The following is a 22474-nucleotide window of genomic DNA, read 5'->3' on the forward strand; positions in this document are numbered from 1 at the left end:
ATAAATTACTGAGACTTTCTATTATGGAAATAATTCAAAATGCTAATTTAAATTATTTTTACCATAATAAATTACAAATTATTCCATTAAAAATTTGTAATTGTACTCCACTATTTTTATTTTGAAATTTTTCATTAAATACTTATTTAATTCCCCATGTTAAGATTACAGATACTAATCAATAAACTAAATTACTAATGAATTTAATATAATGATTAATTTCCTTTAGAAATTTGGTTAACTTATTTCATATGTCGGATTCATAAATCTCCCGGCCGGTGTTATACATGAAAGCTTATAATATTCTCATAAAAGGCATTCATCAATCTCTATGTCGAGACATAGATTTTATCAAATAACATATTATTTCATCAATATATATTATTATCATCCAATCTATTAGGAATATTGACTCATCTCAGAATCTCACCTTTTAATAAATCAAAACGATAAACAATATATACAAATTATAATAGCTATATCATGATCGAGAATATAAGTACATTTAATAGTTTAAAGAATATGTTTTTATCAGTCAATCTAAAATAACTATCTCTACTCTGTCTTATTCAATACATACAAAATGTACTAGCACGAGAAGTTAGAACTATATCATTCTCGTAATCAAGAGAAATTACATTTAATCTCATTCTACAATCATTCTGAAGATTTGTCCAAATTTTCATCTACGATTGTGAAATATAACTTTAACTTATAAGAATCGATGATTTAATCTTCTGTGTATAAGCTAAACTCTATATGCCAAATCACCTTCTATATAAGTTAAGAACACATGCATGACAATGATCTATTAAATGTAACAATTTATTAAATTGAATAAATAAATAAATAATCATTCAATAAACAATACAACATCAAAACATTTATAGTATATCTTAACAATAAAGAAAAACATTGTGATCGTGGAAGGTGTCCGCGATAGTAGTGCCTTAGCCAACCCCACCAGAAAATGTTCAGGACACGCCTTTGGACCGCGGTAACTAAGGAGAGTCAATTGCCACCACGATCGTGGCATTGGGTTCGTGATAGTGGTAATTATGTTTTTCAAGGCTATAGATTTTTCAAATTAACATCAAATATCTTTGTTTAAGTTTTGGGAATTTTAAGCTACGAATTTTGCCCTTTTTAGAAGAGTAATCAACTTTCTCAAGTCGATAGTATTGGAACAACCTTTCTAAGGTATGGAATAAACCTCACTTTTTGAGACTATACCGGATATGTTGTTGAAGAGTAATCTACTTGTTCCTTTGAGGTGTGATTTATAAGATTAGTTTGGGATTAAATACATGATTTCCCATGAATTTTTGGATTAAAATCATGCATCTTCAAGTGTTTCAAGTTGGAATTTAACCTAAAGTAGTTGTCAAAACACCTAAATTGAATTTGTCTAGTTGATATTGCATATATTCTTCTTTTAATTTCTCAAATAATAGATCTTGTTATTCCTATTCTAATTTCTGAATTAGTCTATTAAAGATTACTAAAAGATATTCCAACTGGCAAAGACGGAACACAAGCAAGTCTATGATGTTTAATTGCTTTACCTGGATCATGAGAGAATTACCGTTCGTTTGGTAGAGAGAATTAGAGAAGATAATGTATGCTTTAGCTTTATCAGGGTCCAGGGGAAGGGAAGAGCCCCATCACAAAGTTGTATTGTACGCAGCCTAACCTTGTTTTTTTGCCAGAGGCTGTTCTCAAGGCTTGAACTCGTGACCTCGTAGTCACATGGCAACAACTTTACCAGTTACTCCAAAGCTCCCTTCAATGTTATTACTATCTTATTTGATATATTTTTTTTCAACTTATGCATTAGTTGTACACTCTATTTGGTATTAATTAGAGTTGTCAATTCGAGCCGGTCCAACCCATCCAGGCTAGCCTACACGAACTTTGAAGCTTGACGGATCAGGTCAGACTGGCTAATCTAGATGACGGGCAAGAAAACAGTAAGCCCAACCCATCACTTTGTGGGTTATGGACCTTCATGGGTCAACTCACTTTTTAACATATATTATTTTTATTATCATAATTTAAATTTTAAAATGTTAATTACGTAAATATATACCATATAATATTACATGAAATTACTTGTTAATCACGTCCCAAATTTACAAAAATATCCTAATAATCTACGAAATTAAATAACTTTTGACATGACACCAAATTGAAATCAAATAAAGATGTTGATAAATAAACTAAACAGTTAATAAGTAATGATATAGATAGCTAATAGCAATATTAACCTATTTTTTTCAGTTGATCATAATAAAACATAAAATATGTCAACATTTAATCCATTCAAAATGAAAATGAACTACTAAAAAAAAAAACCGCTCATAACACTTATGGCGTGTTCAGCGTCGTCACATTATCTTCATCAAACATATCTAATTCGTTAAAAAAAATTAGTATTTTTCATTTTAATTAGCTATATATTTTATAAATATAATCAATGTTTAAATATCTAGGAAAAAGGACAGAAATGACACTTCATGTCAAATAAATTTCACGAAAATAGCCATGGAATTTAAATTTCACTTTCTGGCCATTTTAATTTGCTGGCTTATTCTATATAGTTTCTAAACACCTTCTATACAGTTTCTATACATATAAATATTCTATACGAAAATTATATAGTTTCGATACACAATTTATAAAATAACTGTACTTTTTTTTATACATTTTATACAACAATTATATAATTTTTATATACTTTCTATGTATTTTTTATATATATTTTATACATATACTTATTTGATAGAACTATACAATTTCTATACATATATCTTATATAGATACATATTCTATATAACAATTATACCTTTTTTTTTTTATATAATTAAATTTAATTATTATTTTTAAACAACTAAAAAACAAAATATTTTTCAGTTAAAAAATTTGTTGCAAAAGGACCGAATGGTCTAAGTTGAAAACTGTATCAGTATTGTATATGGATTGTATCAATATGGTATATAAACTGTATTTGAACTACATGGGCTAAAATGACCCAAATTAGGAAAGAATAGAAATGACTATTATGTGGTATTAATATACCCGGCAGGACATTTTATGTCCATAGGCCCAAACTTGGGCTTTTTTTTCTGTTTTTTTGAAAAAGAGTTATACCTTATCTTTTTCTCAAATATCTATGATGGTGTAAATAGACTTCGAGTTTGAACTCCTTTTGTTATTCTTCGTACTCTATTCTATTTTTAATCATTTTTCGTTTGATTCACGGGCCAGTCCAACCCATATTTCTCAAGCCCATGAGTAAATTAAATGAGCTTATCCGAACCGAACTAAAAAAAATCTGTTCTTAAACGGACTGCAAAAATCGTAGCCCAATCCTATCAAATTACAGGTAGGGTCGAGCTAGCCTAGCCCAACGGGTCTAACCCATATTTGATTTGGTACAATATTCTTATACAATATTTGATTTGGTATAAATATACCCTTATCACTAATGGAGGCACACATGTCGATTTCCTATTCACTAGTTTTTTTTTTAATTAAATTCAGTTAAAATAAATCTCAAATTCAACCTAAATTAAAACCAAACCTGACTCAAATTAAAATCACACCCGACCCGACTTATTAATTATCTAAACATGTCTATACTACGCGTATAATCTATCCCAATTTCTCTCACGTCTTACTCTCTCGCATGGCTTCCCAGAAGTTGGATATTTTGGGTTCAAACAAAAACTTCTCTTACCCCCCAAAGTCGATATGCTCTTGTGATCCAACCAAAAGAAAAAACAAACGGGAAAAGACTTTCCATCTTTGTATATACAGCTTCTATATTGATTACCAAGGCAAACCTGTAGTGCCTATGCATCAACAAGCCCCTGTTGATATAATCTCAAGCTCAGCCCACCATAGAGGAGAGACTCTTAGCGTTGCCCCATCTGGTCCTATACTTGTTATTTCTCTCAATCTGGCAGAAATCTCTCTCATTGCCGGTCGTCGTCTTGGCTCGGGATGTACAAACATTTTAATCACACCAGCTATTCTCTCTACCTGCTCCTCTTTAAAAGAACTTAAAGTTGGGTCAACCATTTACCTCAGGAATTCTCCTCTCCTTAGATAGTCTGATGCCCAGTCATCCAAAGAGCTACTATTTGCTCATTCTTGTAACGAACTTCAGCTTTAATATCTGCAAAACAATGAGTTGAAACAGAAAACTGAGAACCTTATATCTATCGCGTTTATTCATCTTGAGTAAAGACTCATACCAACTTTTGCTTCTCCGGTCAAGAATAACAAACTAGATTTGTAAGTACTAGTCGCAAAACTAGAAATTGGGACTAATTAGTACAGATGCGTTTTGATAATTAATAAACTGGGTCAGGTGTGGTTTTAATTTGGGTCGGGTTTGGTTTTAATTTGGGTTGGATTTGGGATTTATTTTAACTGAATTTAATTAAAAAAGACTAGCGAATAGGAAATTTACACGTGTCCCTCCGTTAGAAATAAGGGTATATTTGTACCTTTTCATTAACGACTAGGGTATATATGTACCTAAAGTATAACGAGGGGTATATCTATACTATTTATCAAAGTTCAGGGTTATATCCGTATCTTTTCCATTTCAGTTATCTCAGTTAAAATCTCGTAGGTGCATCACTTATTAATTCTCTTTCCTTTTTAACCCTTTCTTGACCTAGTTGTACTATATGCAAGTTAATTATCACATCTGTTATAGAAATTTCATTCTCTTCTGTACTTCTCTTGTCAAGGGTCTTGGTCGAATAGACCATCTAATTATAAACCATGAAATTCCATAAATGAAAAATAGTGAAGGTTCCTGTAATATAAAATAAATTATCACAGCCGTAGTGTTGATGAAAAGTTAGAAAGGAAAACGTTTAAATTAGTCACATGTGTCTTCATCTGTGACTTGTTCACTATCGAAATTTGGATTATATTTTTTAAAAAATGACATAGTAAGAATTTTGACTCAGTAATAATGTATTTTAACATTTAACTATATCTTAAATAAATTATGATGTAATTGAACAAATATCTTATACGGCAAATATATCTATCTGTGGGGAATATCTATTTTTTTTTAAAAAATCCTCATCATCGTTGATCTTAATAACACAATAACTTCATGCATTTCTGTCATGACCCGAATCAGGGCCTGACCGTGACGGGTATCTCAAGTCCGCCGAGGTCGGAGACCACCCCCTTAGCCTAGCCTAATCCAACAGAACATAATATAAGCATAGCAGTGAAATTTCGAACATATCACAAGCTATATAAGTATGACTCAAAAGAAGTCTAAGAATTCAACAATCAATTTCATGTCCACAGTAATGTCCAACAAAACCTCTAACAAAACCAAAGATAGTCTAGTCGGGAAATGCCCCCAACCATAGCCAAAAACAAATCCAAAGAAAAAGTCAAATCATATAGAAACCCAAAGCATGAAATGGGGTCTTCCGAAGGATGGAAGCTCACCACTTCAGTCTGACTCACGAGCTGTCCCACGATCACCTAGTCGTTGTGCAGAAGGAGTAGAAGTATGGTTAGTTTCTACATCGTGTGGGGCTATAACGTCTAAAGACGGTTAGCGGTTGGAGCGCTAGCATGCATCTAAGGGATAAAAGATAAAATAATGCCATGATCTATAATAAAGAAACCATTAAAATCAATGCACAACATTATATGCAATAAATACATACATATACATACACACATATATCACATGCCGGGAAAGGGAATAGAGATTAGCATAAAATTTAAAACCTTAACTTGGATTGTGTAGCTTGACCATCCTAAAAAGGCACCCACAGGCTATATGGGTTCAGCTCCCCCTGCTGAAAGGGCCCCGGTGCGTGTTAGTCACACGAACTGGGAGATACCATATGGAAGGCCGCAGATTTTGACGTACTCTTCGCCAACCATGATACAATTATATATACACTTGGAGGATTCCGTCGTACCCCAAAAAACCTGTTCATCAAGACCACCCATTATGTCGGCAAATATGAGTTTCCAGTATCAATCCTTTAGACTCACACCTTCACGACCAGCTAATACAATCCCCATTAAGCCCAAATTAAAACATTTAATATACAATCCATCCACCAATTCCAATAGTCAATTATTAAGGCATCATTAAGTGCTATCGTCATACCGTCTATAGCTTGCAAACAATGTCATTAAGCCAACACTTAAGGGATTCCTTCATACCCCGCAGACTCCATTATTAAAATCACTTGGGGGATTCCTTCATATCCCACAAGGTTTTCGATATTATAATCTCTTGGAGGATTCCATCGTACCCCGCAAGGTTTTCAGTATATTTCTTATCCATTTAACTATTTATGCAATGGATTAGTTTCAAAGAGAGTAGCCAAACCAAATGATAATTCACATTCTAAAATCAATTATGTAAGTGGGTTGAGGTTATTACCAATTTCCATACCAAAATCAATTATTTGAGGAATTCATTGTACCCCTATTCTATTCACCATTCCCATGAGTCTCAATGAGTGTATCAATCAACAATGTAAAACATAGTAGTTCAATAGTAATTATGAGAAAACATTCAAACAATTTATATCCAAAACCCTCAACCCATAGTTCAAAACCTAACATCAAAATCATGAATAATAAATCAATTTTCATGCCATTAAGAAAATGCAAGTATAGGGAAAAGGTACATATATTTTGACCGAAGTAATTCAGAGAAAAACTTGAATCCATGACTTTAAAGCTTGAACCCTACCTTGGAATTGATATGAACACTTGAATTTATTTTTCATACCCTTGATGATGAAATTGATGAGGAAACATGGAGAAAAAACTTGAATTAGAAGCCTTGGAAGTTGAATTTTTGGAGAATAACCCTTAATTGGTGTTCTTGAGAATTTGGGAGAAGAGGGATTGGATATTTGGTATGTTTTGGGGTTATGGGATGATGAATTCACGTTGTTATCAGTTTTAGGATAGTTTAGGACGTAAATGACCAGTTTATCCTCAAAAAATTGAAGAGAAAAACAAATTTTAGCATTTTTTAACATAGGTCCATTCCACGCTGCCTATCACGAAGCACAAGATCTGTGCCACATCGAAATCGTGGACCCTCACTGATTTCTCACAAAAATGCTCATAACTTTTTGCTCGGATATCGAATTAAGGTGAAATTGGATGCATTGAAAAGAGGACACAATTATCTATAATTGATGGGTCTTAAGCTACAAAATTCCATATATTCCAGAAGTTATACATGTTCAAAGTTGCCCCTTGTAGAATTGAATTTCAAAATTTGGTCGAATCAAAAGTTCTTAACTCCACTTCATTCTAAGTGTTTACTATGAACATTCTTCCCCTAAAAAGCACTTTCAGCAATAGGTAAATGATCATTACACTTGTATTTATATACAAATAATTGGATTCGAGTTTATACACGTAGGAATAATGTTTCAAATTCTAGCCTAAAAATGTGGGGTGTTACATTATCTCCCCCTTGGAATCATTCGTCCTCGAATGATGGATAGAAATCTTTTAAAGCTTTAGAAGTATGGAACAAGGTATGTAACTTCACATTAAGAATTCTCCCTCAACAAAATAGGTATAAGAATCAAAAGAAAAGGGCTTCATGGCGTCACCAAGTAAATTATGTAAGCACTAATCATGAGATAACGAGACTAAGGTCGTACAAGGGGTAAATGACACAAAGCCCCTCACCCCAAGTGAGAAAATAAAAATTGGACGAGATTTTACACCTTGGCATACCACACTGCCTATCGCGGAGGCTAACCCCTGTGCCATATCGCTTATCACAGAGAGTAGCCTCTGTGACACGTTGATATCGCGGAGGCTTATTGCCTTCGTGTTCCAAAATCACCCCGAATCCATTTTGAAAATTTCAAAACTCCCTCGGATGATCCTATTAACCTACCAAAACACTATTTAAGTCAAAAATTAATGTTTCAAACACTGAAGGGTCAAAAATAAAATGATAGAAATTTTTAGGGTATTATACTAATAGTCCTTAAATATCGCAATACTTCTAAACTATGAATTCAACTATGAATACCACACTTCACTATTTTAATCTTGCAATTTCCCCACAAGGCACATCACCACAAGAACTTGAGTCTAACGACACATTGCATCAATATTAAATTCTACTTTGGAGTTAAAAGGTGCTAGCTGCAGGGCTCTATACCTTACATCCATCTAAGAATACTTCCATCCTATCACTGTAGTCAAATAACATCAGGTCTTATTAAGAGTAATAGCGACATAACACAATGGTTTATGTATCTATCAATAACAACATTCAATTCTATCTTTAATACATTCACTTTATGGATTTGCCTACCAAAAAACCCAACAACTTTAATCACTTTCACAAGGATTTTCACCACATATTCCCCTTCTAACTATTTTACATAACAAAAGTTTTGTCTCAGTCTTCCCGCTTCATCTATAACCTTAGTTCGAGTAGCCATACCAAAATTTTATAGTAAAGGTCAACCACTCTCTAATCTAGAACAATACTATGCATTCATAACCATTACCATCTGACACAAGGAGAGTAACTGAAGGAATAGAGTACGAGCTTTGGAGATAAGAGCGATAGTATTCAATTACATCATATATTTGTTGCACTACTCAAGGTAGGGTCTGTGACGTAAGATATGATCCAATAAGCACGAAGAGCTTCACACATCAAAACACCTAGGTCATAATTAGAGGGTCAAAACATGGACATAGGTTGTATAGAGAAATAGAAACTTAGGCGTAGACACCAATTGAATATGGGGGATGTTTGTAGGATGTCCTCTTAAACCGAAATAGGAGGAATTTGCTAGAGTAAGAATAAATTATCATAACTCGCCCCTAAAACTCACCACTATGAGAAAATTCAAGATTTGCATCGTCTCCCCCTTAGCTCAAAGGTCACTATCCCAATCTTAAAAGCATATCCCCTTATTAAATCTATACGTACAACACTCCTCACAATGGTGGGGGTTTCACTATGCATAAAAACACAAACTCCCCTTGATAACTTTAATATGAAAATACTAAATTCTTTTTAGGACATCCCTCTCAGGGATACTAATCATAATGTTCTACCCTGAGTTTTTATATCATAAACCTCTCATTCTTTCCTCATGAAATCAGATCCATCCTAAAGTAATGGTTAGTCATAAGTTGACACTCTCATTTTGATCTTAGCCATATAGCTATTCTCATGAAAGTTTATGCACTCACAGGTCAGTTCAGTAGCCCACTATATTGAGATTCAGTCATACAGTTTATTTCAGTTGTGCATGATAGCTTATAGCCTCAGATTACTTAGTGATTTCAGCCTAATTAGCAATATTCGAGGATGAATGCTCTCAAGGGTGAGATATTGTAATACCCCAAACTTTTCTAGCTTAAATTCATTCCTAGAATATTAAGGGATAGCTTCCAAAATGAAAAATATTTATTCCATATGGAATTTTCAAGATTTTGACTTTTCATTGTGTGAAAAATTGAATAAGTTTTCTATCGATACCAAATTTGCCCAAATTTGCCCAAATTCGACACTCGGTGAAGGAGTTATGACATTTTTAAGTTGATCGTGTGCCACTTAGACTCTCAGCGCATCGCGGAGCTAAGAAAATTAGGAGTTGTCAAATTCCAGTGAGACTCCACGATTCCACCGCATCGCGGGGGAGTGTCATTTACCATTTGTCAATTTTCAGCAAGCCTACGTGATAGTGGCGCGTTGCGCCAGTGGCCAAAATGACAAAATGATAGGGCACCGCAATAGCTCCGTGTTGCGGAGAAAGCCCAGTTCCCACCATCCTTTTCCAGTGATCCACTGCGATTGTGGCGTGTCGCGGTGGCCAACCAAATTGGGATTTTTGCTGCTTTTCCAGTAACGTTTAAAAGCTTGAGGGGGTGTTTTGGTCAATTCCCAAGCCCCCAAATCCATCCAAACACACGATTTAACCCTATTACAAGCCTTCTATGCTTATGTTCATCAAAATTTCTCTCAACCAAAACCATAAGCTTCATCATTCTACTTTAAGAATTCCCAAGATTCCACCATTCTTTTCCCAAATCAGTTCCGGATTCAAAGTTTCCAATTCAAGAACACCAAGAATCATCATTCAAGAGCACAAATAGAATCCCAAAAGCAAACTTGTTCATCTAGTTCATCATTCAAGGTATGTGGGGTTATGAACAAGGACAATTCTTTCGTCCTTGTACCCAAAACTTATTTTAATTATGAATTTAATGAATTTTATGTGATTTTCTATGGTGGATTACTTAAAATTGCCAACTACTCCACATATGAGTCCGTATAGGTTCCAATGGTTGAATGATTGTGGAGAGTTGAAGATGACTCGTCAAGTGGTGATTCGGTTCAAAGTTTGAAATTATGAAGACGAGGTGCTTTGCGACATCATTCCTATGTAAGCTTGTAATCTTTTGTTGGGTTGGCTATGGCAATATGATAGGTCGACCAAGCATGATGGCCAAACCAACTATTATTCCTTTAAGTTCTAGGGTCATAAGTACAACTTCTGACCACTATCACCATCACAAGTGTGTGAGGCGCATCGACAAATGAAGAGTTTGTAAGGAAAGAAAAAAAGAGAAAGAACCCATGAGTAGGGAGGCGGAACCTGAGAGTGGGAGGAGTGAGGGTGAAGAGGGAGTTTCAGCATTGAGGGGTAAGGATTCAATGGTAATGTTGGCTCGCAAGGGCGACGTTTTCAAAGAGTATGATGATACTACTCCAATGCTACTTTTGGCTCATATTTTGAATGCTAACCCATCCACTTCTTCTATCCTGTCTTTTATTTCTAATGTTTTACAGGAATTTGATGATGTATTTACAAGGGAGTTGCCGCAAGGACTTCCTCCACTTTGAGGAATTGAGCACCAAATCGACCTTATTTCGGGGTCGCAATTACCAAACAAGTAGGCTTATAAGAGCAACCCCATGAATACAAAGGAACTCCAATGGCAAGTTGAGGACCTCCTCAACAAAGGATACATCAAGAAAAGTATGAGCCCGTGTGCAGTCCCGGTGTTGCTTGTGTTGAAGAAGGATGGGATGTGGTAAATGTGCATAGACTGCCGAGCCATAAATAAAATTATGGTAAAGTATCATCACCCTATTCCAAGGCTAGATGATATTCTTGATGAACTAAATGGATCTTGTGTGTTTTCTAAGGTTGATCTTAGGAGTGGATATCACCAAATCCGTATGCAACCGGGTGATGAATGGAAGACCGCATTCAAGACTAAATTTGGTCTATATGAGTGGATGGTTATGCCATTTGGTCTTACCAATGCTCCTAGTACCTTTATGCGGCTAATGAATCATGTAATAAAGCCGTTTATTGGAAAGTTTGTGGTCATGTACTTTGATGATGTTTTAGTTTACAGTAAGTCTCTTAATGAACATGTCTTGCATCTAAGGAGTGTGTTTGATGTTCTTAGGAAAGAAAAGTTGTATGCTAATATTGAAAAATGCTCCTTTGGTGTGGATAAAGTTGTATTTTTGGGATTTGTTGTGAGCTCGAGGGGAGTGGAGGTAGAAGAATCCAAGATAACCGCCATTAAAAATTGGCCAACCCCAAAAACCGTAGGTGAAGTTCGGAACGGGTTGGCAAGTTTTTATAGGAGGTTTGTCAAAGGATTTAGTACCATTGCTGCACCCTTGACCGAAATCATCCAAAAGGACCAACCTTTCTAGTAGGGTGAAGAGCAATCTAAGGCCTTTAAGATCTTGAAAGATATGCTCATTTCGGCACCGTTGTTGCAATTGCCTAACTTTGATAAGATGTTCGAAGTTGAATGTGATGCTATTAAGGTAGGCATTGGGGTTGTTTTGATGCAAGATTTAAATCCCATTGCTTATTTTAGTGAAAATCTCAAAGGAGCAACTCTAAACTACTCTACGTATGATTTGGAGTTGTATGCCTTGGTTAGAGCGTTAGGCAATTGGCAACACTATCTTTGGCCCAAGGAGTTCGTAATACAAACGGATCATGAATCCTTGAAGCACCTTCGGGCACAAGATAAACTTAATAAATGGCATTCCAAATGGATTGAATTTCTTAAAACCTTTCCCTATGTGATTCAATACAAAAAGGGGAAGGATAATGTGGAAGCCGACACATTGTCTAGGAAGCATGTTCTTGTTTCCACTTTGTCTTCCAAGTTATTGGGGTTTGAGAGACTTAAGTCTTTGTATCCCGAGGACCCTTATTTCGCTCCTATCTTTAGGGAAGGTGAAGCCGTGGGTAGGGAAAGGAGGCTCTCGGATTCTAGTCCTTATGCCGTGTTTGATGGGTTCTTATTTTGGGGGAGATAATTGTGTGTACCTTCTAGCTCTTGGAGAGAGTTGTTTGTAAGGGAGGCACACGACGGCGGTCTCATGGGTCACTTTGGAATTGATAAGACCCTCGGGATATTGGAGGAGCAATTCTATTAGCCAAGGATGTGCAAAGATGCTGTCAAAATTTTCGGCCAATGCATGGATTGTAGGAGTGCTAAGTCGAGGATCCATTCTCATGGGTTATATACCCCGCTTCCCACTCCATCACGCCCGTGGTTTGATAATTCTATGGATTTTGTGTTGGGGCTGCCACGGACTCAAAGAGGTCGGGATAGCATCTTTGTTGTCGTTGATCATTTCTCCAAAATGGCACACTTTATTCCATTCAAAAATAATGAAGATACGGCTAGTGTAGCTTCTTTGTTTATTGAAAATGTTGTTAAGTTACACGGAATCCCAAGGACCATTGTAAGTGATAGGGATTCTAAGTTCCTTAGTCACTTTTGGAAGTTAATGTGGGGTTGGCTCAGAACTAAATTATTGTTTTCTACGTCTTGCCACCCATAAACCGATGGCCAAACAGAAGTAGTGAATCAAACCTTGGGTTCCATGCTACGTTCCATGGTTAAAGGTAAGTTGACATCTTGGGAAGATCGCCTAACTCTCATAGAATTTTCTTACAATCGAGTGATCCATTCAAGTACGGGCATTACACCCTTTGAATATGTCTACAGCTTCAATCCCCTAACCCCCTTGGATCTAACTCCTTTTCCAAGTGATGTTATTAGCTTAGATGGAAAAAAAGGGATGAAGCCATGAAAATATTGCATGATAAGGTGAGGATGCGGCTTGAGAAGAAGAAGCAAGAGGTGGCCAAACGAGTCAACAAACGGAGAAGGCATCTTCTACTTGAGTCGGGAGATTGGGTGTGGGTACACCTACGTAAGGACCGGTTCCCCAACCAAAGAAAGGGTAAGTTGCTGCCAAGAGGTGACGGTCCATTCCAAGTTCTTGAAAGAATCAACGATAATGCTTACAGATCGACTTGCCACTGAAATACCAAGTGCATAACACATTCAACGTGTGTGACCTCTAACGAATTGATACCATTGAAGATGACGAACCCGTGAGTTTGAGGTCAAACTCCTCTCAAGATGGAGAGGATGATACGGGTGTCAGGGGCTCTAGACCATTTACTATAAGTTGGCTTGAAGGCGTGTTTATGAAAATGGACGCAGTTGAGCTTGTTACAAACTCGCGCAAGGGAGTGTACGTATTGACATGTGGGGGCTAACATTAGGGGCCCAAAATACACTCCCAAGGCTGCCCCAAACACTCCACTCCCCTTTCATTAAGGGCAAAGGGGTCCTTTTGCTATCCTTTTTGTAAAGACTATTTAAGGTGTTTCTTCAGTCTTGTTCTCCTAGTTAGCTCATTTTAAAATCAATTTGTAACATTGAACACCATATTTCCTCTCAAGAAGAGAGTAGAACACCAAACATTTTAAGCTTCACAAGTGAAAGGTTCTATTTGAGTTGTGATATGGCTAGAAACGAGAGTGCTTGAGTGAACCGAGTTCCTCTTGTGTTCCCGTAAGAACTTGGTGCTTGTTAATGTGATTTGTATAGGTTTTAGAGTTTGATACTCTTTAGTTGCTACATTTTATATTCTCTTTGTGTCAAGTTATCTATCTCCTTATCTTTCAAGTTTGTGTGTTTGTTGTTTCCGTTTGATGTCTTGTACGTGTGGACTATTTTTGTGAGTTTGTGGACTGTTTTGTGCTCTTGTATACCATTTGGTATCAGATCCTTAGAAGAAATTCTTGCATTCCAGAACTACGTAGCCAGTGTAGGTTAATACATCTAACCTAATAGTTGAGGGTTGATGTCACGACCCGAACTAGGGCCCTAACCGTGACGAGCATTCTGAACCATGAAGGCCCGAAACACCCCTATCTATCTGGTAATCATGCACATAATTCATATGATAATAAGAAATGCAGAAGATACGCAATATTATGGAAACATGGTCATAAATAAAATGAAAAATAAATAATGGGGAAATTAATATCCCACAACATCTATCGATATCTTCTCAACCATTTGCGAAATCTCTACTACATGACTGAAACAAATTACTGTCTTAAAACTGGGACAAGGGCCCCAGTAGACCCAAAACTACTAAATGATAAACGAACTGACAGACATCAGGCCTTCCGAAATATAGAAGGCTCACCACTTGATTCTGCAAATCTGTCGGAAGAGATCTACTGGTTAACTAGACCCCTAGACTGTGCCTCTGAACCTGGGAGGGAAGGGGGTCAATATAAAAATACTAACAAAATATAATATTTTTACCAAATATAGGTGAGAGCTATTATAAAGCAGTTTCATATCAAATCATTTGAAAACACATGGGCATAATGGAATAGTTTTTCAACAACAATGCTATGCAGCTGAGCTAGGTGGAATACCCTACATAATTTACACCAACTATCAAACCTCGATTGCCACCAATATTAGAGTGTACGTGAGGGGAAGACACTCAAGATCACATAGCAGGGTGTCCCGACCCAATAAAATATAGTAGTGCCCAAGATCACTTAGCCGGGGCTCTTAACCATAGTCCCAATTTAGGAATGACATAAAGTCAGGTACACAAGTTCACTTAGCCTGGTACCAAATTCCTATGTTGGCAAACATGATTTCCAGCGATGAGCCCTTACACTCAAATGCCTTCTTCAGGCATCCACCTATCTCATGAAAAATCAATGCATTTAACTCCATTTAACTCAATCACATATCTTATTCTATAGGGTATCGTCATACCCGACTTGCAGGCCATCAATATTATATCATTATTTCATGCAAACATTATATTCGTCATATATCAACATAAATAACCCTCTCATGGAAAGTCAAAAAGCATGCCCAAATCATAACAATGTTCAAAGCATTTCATGTCATGCTTGTCAATATGATTTCAAACAGTTCACATCATATGAAAATATAAAACAAAACCATATCAAGAGAGAGATTTTGTATAATTCATGCTCTCAAGTTCACATATTTTATAAATACATGCATATACGTATATCATATATCAAATCACTTCGGAAATAGGATTAAAGACCAAATCAATATCATAAAACATTTAAAACATAATCATATTCGTAATTTCAAAACCCCCATTTTGAAAACATGAATTTTAAGCCCATGAGATTTTTTTAAGATAAACCCATGTACCTCTATATGACAAAATATTAGGTGCTTCTTGAAGCCTACGTTGCGGGGATTCCAAATCTTCAATTTGTTTTGAAAACTCACGGTTGAATCTTGAGTTTCTTGGGTTTTTATTTTGAAACCCTAAGGGGTGTTATTGAGAGAAAATTTGAGAAAAGTATTATATTTTGATGAATTAGGGGCTAAATCTGGAGTTATAGACGAAATTTGGGTGAGGTGAAATGACTAAAATGCCCCTAAGAAAACAAACAAATTCGAAACTGTCCCTCAGTTGACAAGCTGACAAGCTAAAGTAAAACAGGTATAACTCCTTACTCAGATGTTGGATTTGGATGAAACCAGTTGTATTGGAAAGAAGACTCAAAGATATTTCATTTGATAGGTAGCATCTCTCCCAGTTTATTATATTGATAGATTTATGATCATTTGAAATTGACCCTTAAATGCTGAAAACTGGGCAATAGGCTATGCGTTTTGCTACTGTTTTGAAATCCAAACGCAGCCTTATGCATTCCAAAAAATTATGAAACTTATCCAAGATGTACTATGATCTTGCCAGATCATAACGTAACTTGAAAATATAAAAATGAATGTCGGGAAGGTTGAAAAGTTGTATCTCGAAGATTGACAGCTAAAATGACTCTAAGTCCTCATTACACTTAGAAAAATATTGTTGTTAGCCCCACAAACATAACGCTAAAAATGAAATCGACTCGAGAATTTTATGGGGCATTATGATAGAAGTGATTACCACACGTAAGTTAATAAAGAATAATTCAGTTCGGGTCTATATACATAGGAACGACGGTCTAAACTCTAGCCTAAAAATACGAGGTGTTACAGTTGATGAGGTGTTTTAACCTGACAGATGAGGGTTCCACCATTCTCATTAGAGTACCTACCAGATGAGGGTAAATCTTCAGCTTGTCTTTACCAGTGGGACAGTACTGACACCCTTCTAACTCGGGTCATAGTTTGGACCCTAACTCAGTTATCTTATCTTATTTGGGGCATGTCGGTTAGATGATTACCTCTCACAGTCTCAGTTTTAGCCTTCAGAATATAACTAAGTTCAGTTCTACAGAATCAGGACTGTTAGATATAGTCAACCAATATCATTAAATTAGTTATTAGTAATTTCAGATATCAGTTACTCAGTATCAGAATTCAGGACTTAGCTTCAGACAATCTTAGTCATAGTATTTATTTATATATGCATTAGTGCACACTCAGTATTTACAGTAGTATCAGTTATCCATGTACTCTCATGTTCAGTTACTTTATATCATACAGTCAGTTATTGTTCATGCATATGGACCCTATTCAGCCTTACCTCATCTAGCATACCAGTACATTCCATGTACTGACGCATACTCTTTCTTTGCGCTATGATGTCTTATATCATAGGTTCGGATGCTCAGTCTCCCGACCGCGCATAGATAGATTCAGATTCATCCAACAACAGTAGATTAGCAGTGAATCCTCATCATTCGAGGATATTTTTTTATTTAATTATTTCAGTAGACTCAGTATTTTAGTAGATGGAGTTAGTTGGGGAATTATCCCATCAACTCCACATTTAGACAGTTCAGTTTAGAGGGTTTTTAGACTAGTTTAAGATAGTATTCAGTTTTATAGAATTTTATAATAGTTTGATAATTTAGCAGCATTTTAGATATTTGAACCTTATGGCATTTCAGCCTATTATTCCGTATTTATTTCAGTATATTATTCAGTGATCACAATAGATATCAGTCATGGGTTAGCTTGTGGTCCTTCAGGGTTGTAAGCACCGTGTAGCATCCAAGGTACAGACTCGGGGTATTACAATGGCCACCCTCAAGAGCTTCACTACCTATGACCCTCACATCTCTGGTAGCACCTCTATATATCACAGATGGAATAGGAGTAGCTTAATCACCCATCGGGTACAGTCCTTGGCCACATGGCCAATCTCATCACACACATAATAACCTCTACGACCAGTCTCAATAGGAGAAGGTACAACTGGCACCGAATGACCACCCTGAACTGCTGAACTAGAAGGTCCAGCACTTGAAATCTATAAAGTCATCCACACTGGCCTACTATGGTATCTATGAGAACCTTTAAAATCTCTGCCTCAAGTGGTCTGACTCCTGAACTCACCAAAACATTATGCCTTATTAGCGCCTCCCTAAGATGCACTCATAATACCCTCTTTTATCTTAGCATGATCTGTAATAATCTAAAAATAAGCTACAAACACAACCATCTAAGACGTAACCAACTGAAAGGAGACATCTAAACCCTTCACAAACTTTTGACTCTTCCCAAACTCAGTAGAAATGCTATCATAGGAAAATCTAGACATGGCATGGAAGTGTGCCTCATAGTCAACAATTGTCATGGAGCCCTGCTCCAAATGATCAAACTTTTCATGCATATGGTCTCTCAAATTGAAAGGCATAAATCTCTCTAAAAATAACTTAGTGAACTAATTCCAAGTTATCTCGGGAGAATCACGAGGTCTATAACTAACAAATGACCAATACCGATCGATCGCTGTATCTCTCAACTGATAAGATATAGTATAAGCCACACCGTCTGGGCAGAAATAGTGAAACACAACTTAAAATACAAGGTATGGAAGAACTTTACGCGATAAATAATAAAATGAGGGAGGTTTCCTAAAAGCATCCTAAAGCCTTTCAAAGATACATACAGACGTCTACATACCGATCAGCAAAACTCTATTAGACATTCTATTCTTACACCATTAAGGCTAATGAACCTGGCTTTGATACCAATTTATCACGATCCCCAAAAAAATAAAGTTCATGATGGCACTTATCGCGGCAAACCTTGACAAATAAGCCTATTACCAAACTGATATACAAAGGGGAAAAAGATAGAAATACCCCCAAGGTAAGGCTTTTTGAACGAAGCCGAACCAGTATGATATAATAAAAGCAAAAAGAATAAAATAACACATGCAACCATAACTGTCAAAAAATGGTGTCAACAGTATAAGAACTACTAATACAATTTTGGAGTCAAATACATCAGAAACTAACCATAAAAGAAAATATTTGTCTCCGGACACTAATAAAGATATAACTAATATAGAAAGATAGATGTGAACTCCAGATGTATGAATGTCCAACCACTACCTTGAAAAATCTGATGGCACCCGAAATCAACTAATATGAGGTGCACTCGAGCTAGGACCTGCACCGAAAGAGCGCAGTAGGCATGAGTAGGTTCATTTGTACTCAGTAGGTATCATAGACCAACCAAGCAAAGTTGAAAATAAAGCATACAAAATACACTCTAAGGGCACATCACCTACAATTAGAAAAAAGCCCATAACGGTAGCCCACACCGCTTACACTAACAGTTCTAATATATCATATTTATTACAATAACATACCAAGATATAGAACAGAAGTATACATTATGTCACATATAAGTAGAACAAGAGAGAACATGTAGATACTAGATCATCAAGTACAAGTAAAACAAGTTAAGACAATAGACGACAAGTCAATATGGAAATACAATACAGCATAAATGCAATAAAGTATGTGCAATATATATATAATGATGATGATAATGCACGAGGTCATCGCATAACCTATGAGATCATCGTAGAATCCTTATATATACCTACTGAGCTAAATCTTCTTGACATAGGACCCATGGGGGGGGGGGGGGGGGTTTCAACCCATATACAATCCACATATATCATATCTCCTTTTCGACACATTCCTCGAAAGGGATTTTATAAGGTATTACAATATCTCCTTCCTAACCCATCGCTCGAGGAGGATTTTAAAAAGGTATTTCCAATGTTACTCAGGTGTTTCCATGGTTGTACCAATGTTTCATGAATGAGAATGATATGAGGATGTGTAATACCTCGTATTTCCCTAGCCTAGATTAACTCTCAGTACATGAGTGATCTAATATAAAATTTTTGAAACACAAATTATTTTTCAGTTTAGAGCCTGCCAATGTATAGGAAATTCAATTATATTTTCAACGATATAAAATTCACCCAAATCTGATACCCGGTGAAGAGTTAGAGCCATTTTTGTAAGACAGTGTACCACATGGAAGGTCAGCGCATCGCGGAGCCAAGCCAAATGCCAATTGTCACTTTTTAGTTCTCCATCACAATATTGGCACATCGTGTCATAGGCTCAGTTCACAATTGTCCTTTTCCAATGTTACAACGCGATTCTACCACATCGATTTGAGTCTAAAATTCAGAATCAAAGGGGCACCGCGATTCCACCGATCGCGCCAGGCCCCTAGTTCCCAATTATCATTTTCTAGTGACACGACAAGATAGCACTACGTCGCGCCAGGGCCCAAAATTGGGGTTTTCAGTGACCAATTTTCCTTTATTCCCAGGGGTAGTTTGGTATTTTTCCACGGCCTTAATCAGTCTAAACACAAAATTAAACCACTAAATAACCTATTGCCTCATTATTTCCTAACTTTCTCTCAAAATTAAAAACATTCTCTCTCAAGAGGCAAAAAAACCCTAGTTCAAGAAATCAAGAACAAGACTAAGAGTTCCTCCAAAAACCTTCAAGAAAGAATCTTCTAAGGTATGTTATGTGTTCATCTATGGGTTCCTTTCACCCATAGAGTCCACGAATCCATTTTTAACTTACAAGATTGTTAAATTCTGAACTTCCATGTTTGAATAAAATTAAATTCATGTTCATGTTATTATGGGGTCTTAGTCCATGATTAAATTACAAGCCTTCATGAAATAAATCATTATATGTGTTGCTTTACATGATATACATGATAAACCCTTCAATTTACAAGTTGATTGTTATAACCATGTTTATCCTAAGTGTTTATGATTTAGTAAAACACGTATGTTTCCCATGTGTTTGATAAATTGTCTATGAGAATGAAATAATGCCATTATAGCATGCTAACATGTATTCCCCATTCATGTACAAGTTAATGCATTACAAGTGTTTGATGAAATGAATCTATGAATGAATTACAAGCAAGTGAACATTGTTATGTTATTCAAGATTTTGCTTTGATTTACTTTTCATGCTATCTAGTCCTGGGGGTATTTAATACCCGATAATTTAGTTGTTTACCTAGAGCCAATTTCAGTTACAGAACAGTGTCATTCATGTCAGTTCAGTATCTTTTAGTTAGGAGTAGGATTCAGCACCAAGCGAGACTAGGGTAGGGGGCTTACCCGTTGGTGAAGATTGGGTTCCTAGAAGAAATCCCTAAGTTCCAGAACTACGTAGCCACCATAGGTTATGAGATGTCACCCATTAGATAGGGTTGGCATACTTAGGGATCACCCGCTAGTTTAGGACTGATCTCAGGGGTCACCCGTTAGTTAGGACTGACTCCATAATAGTTCTTAGTACCCGTCGCATGGTGCTAACACCCTTCCAATTGGGTTTACAGATTAGAGCCCAACTCATTTATCTTATCTTATTTGGGACATATTGATTAGATGATTACCTCTCATAATTTTAGTCTTCAGTATAGAGCTAAGTTCAGCTCTACAGAATCAGGACTGTCTATCGCAGTCAATCAGTATCAATAATTCAGTTATCAGGAACTTTAGCTATTAGTTGCTCAGTTATCAGAACTCAATACTAAGCTTCAGAAAAGATCAATTAAAGTATATATCTATGTCTATGCAGAGCATTACTTAATCCGTGATTTTAGTAGTATCAGTTATCGAAGTACTTTTATATTCAGTTACTCTAGATCATTCAGTCAGTTACTATTCATATATATAAACCCTTACATTCAGCCTTACCTCATCTAGCATACCAGTATATTCTATGTACTGATGCATACTCTTTCTTTATACTATGATGTCTTATATCATAGGTTCGAACGCTCAGGTTCCCAACCGGGCTTAGATAGATTCAGTCAGCAATCACAACTTTAGTATTAAGTTCATCTATAAAGGATGTGTTTTATTTCAGCATTACAACAGTTTCAGCACTACATTAGTCAGAGTTAGTAGGGGGCTTATCCCATCAACTTTACTTTTAGACAGTTCAGTTAGAGGCTTTTTAGACTAGATTAGTTCAAACAGTATTTTAGATTCAAATATTTTATCGGATGTTGTTATTTATCAGTATTTCATATTTTGAACCTTATGGCATTTGAGCCTATTTTTTGTATTTTACAGTATTATTATTCAGTGCTCACAACAATATCAGTCATGGGTTAGCTTGTGGTCCTTTGGGATCATAAGCACTATGTGACACCCAAGGTGTACTCTCGAGGCGTTACAAACTTGGTATAAAAGCCTGAGCTTCAACGGAGTCTGAAAGCCACTTTGCGCAGAGTCTTGTGTATGGGTGTGTAGCGCACCACACTTATGGACAGAAGACTATGAGATATTTTAGGAAAAGTTTCCCTTCTTTCAGTATTCATATCGTGCGAGTGAGCGTGATCTTAAGTAAAACTCTCTGTCTAATCCATTCTCTCCTTTTCATTTACAGGATATGCTTCCCAAAAAGACTAATGAAAGAAGAACTAAAAATCAGTCAGCACCTCAACTTGTTCAGGCAGATCCCCTGGACGAGCATATCTCTCATGCAGAATTTAGAGCTATATTTACTACTCTAGCCAATTTAATAGCAGCTTAAAATGAATGGCCAACTGCTATTTTGGCCCACCCAATGGGCAATACTGCTGCAGCTAGGATTCGGGACTTAACCCAAATAAATCCTCCCTTATTCTCAGGATCTAAGTCAGAAGAAGATCCACAGGAGTTCCTCGATCAGGTTTAGAAAGTCTCATACATTATGGGAGTGACTTTCAGTGAGAGTGCTAAGTTAGCTACGTATCAGCTACAAGATGTATCTCATACATGGTTTAAGTAGTGGAAGGTAGACAGGGG

This window comes from Capsicum annuum, unplaced genomic scaffold (genome assembly GCF_002878395.1).
Source record: "Capsicum annuum cultivar UCD-10X-F1 unplaced genomic scaffold, UCD10Xv1.1 ctg1490, whole genome shotgun sequence".
Classification (NCBI taxonomy): domain Eukaryota; kingdom Viridiplantae; phylum Streptophyta; class Magnoliopsida; order Solanales; family Solanaceae; genus Capsicum; species Capsicum annuum.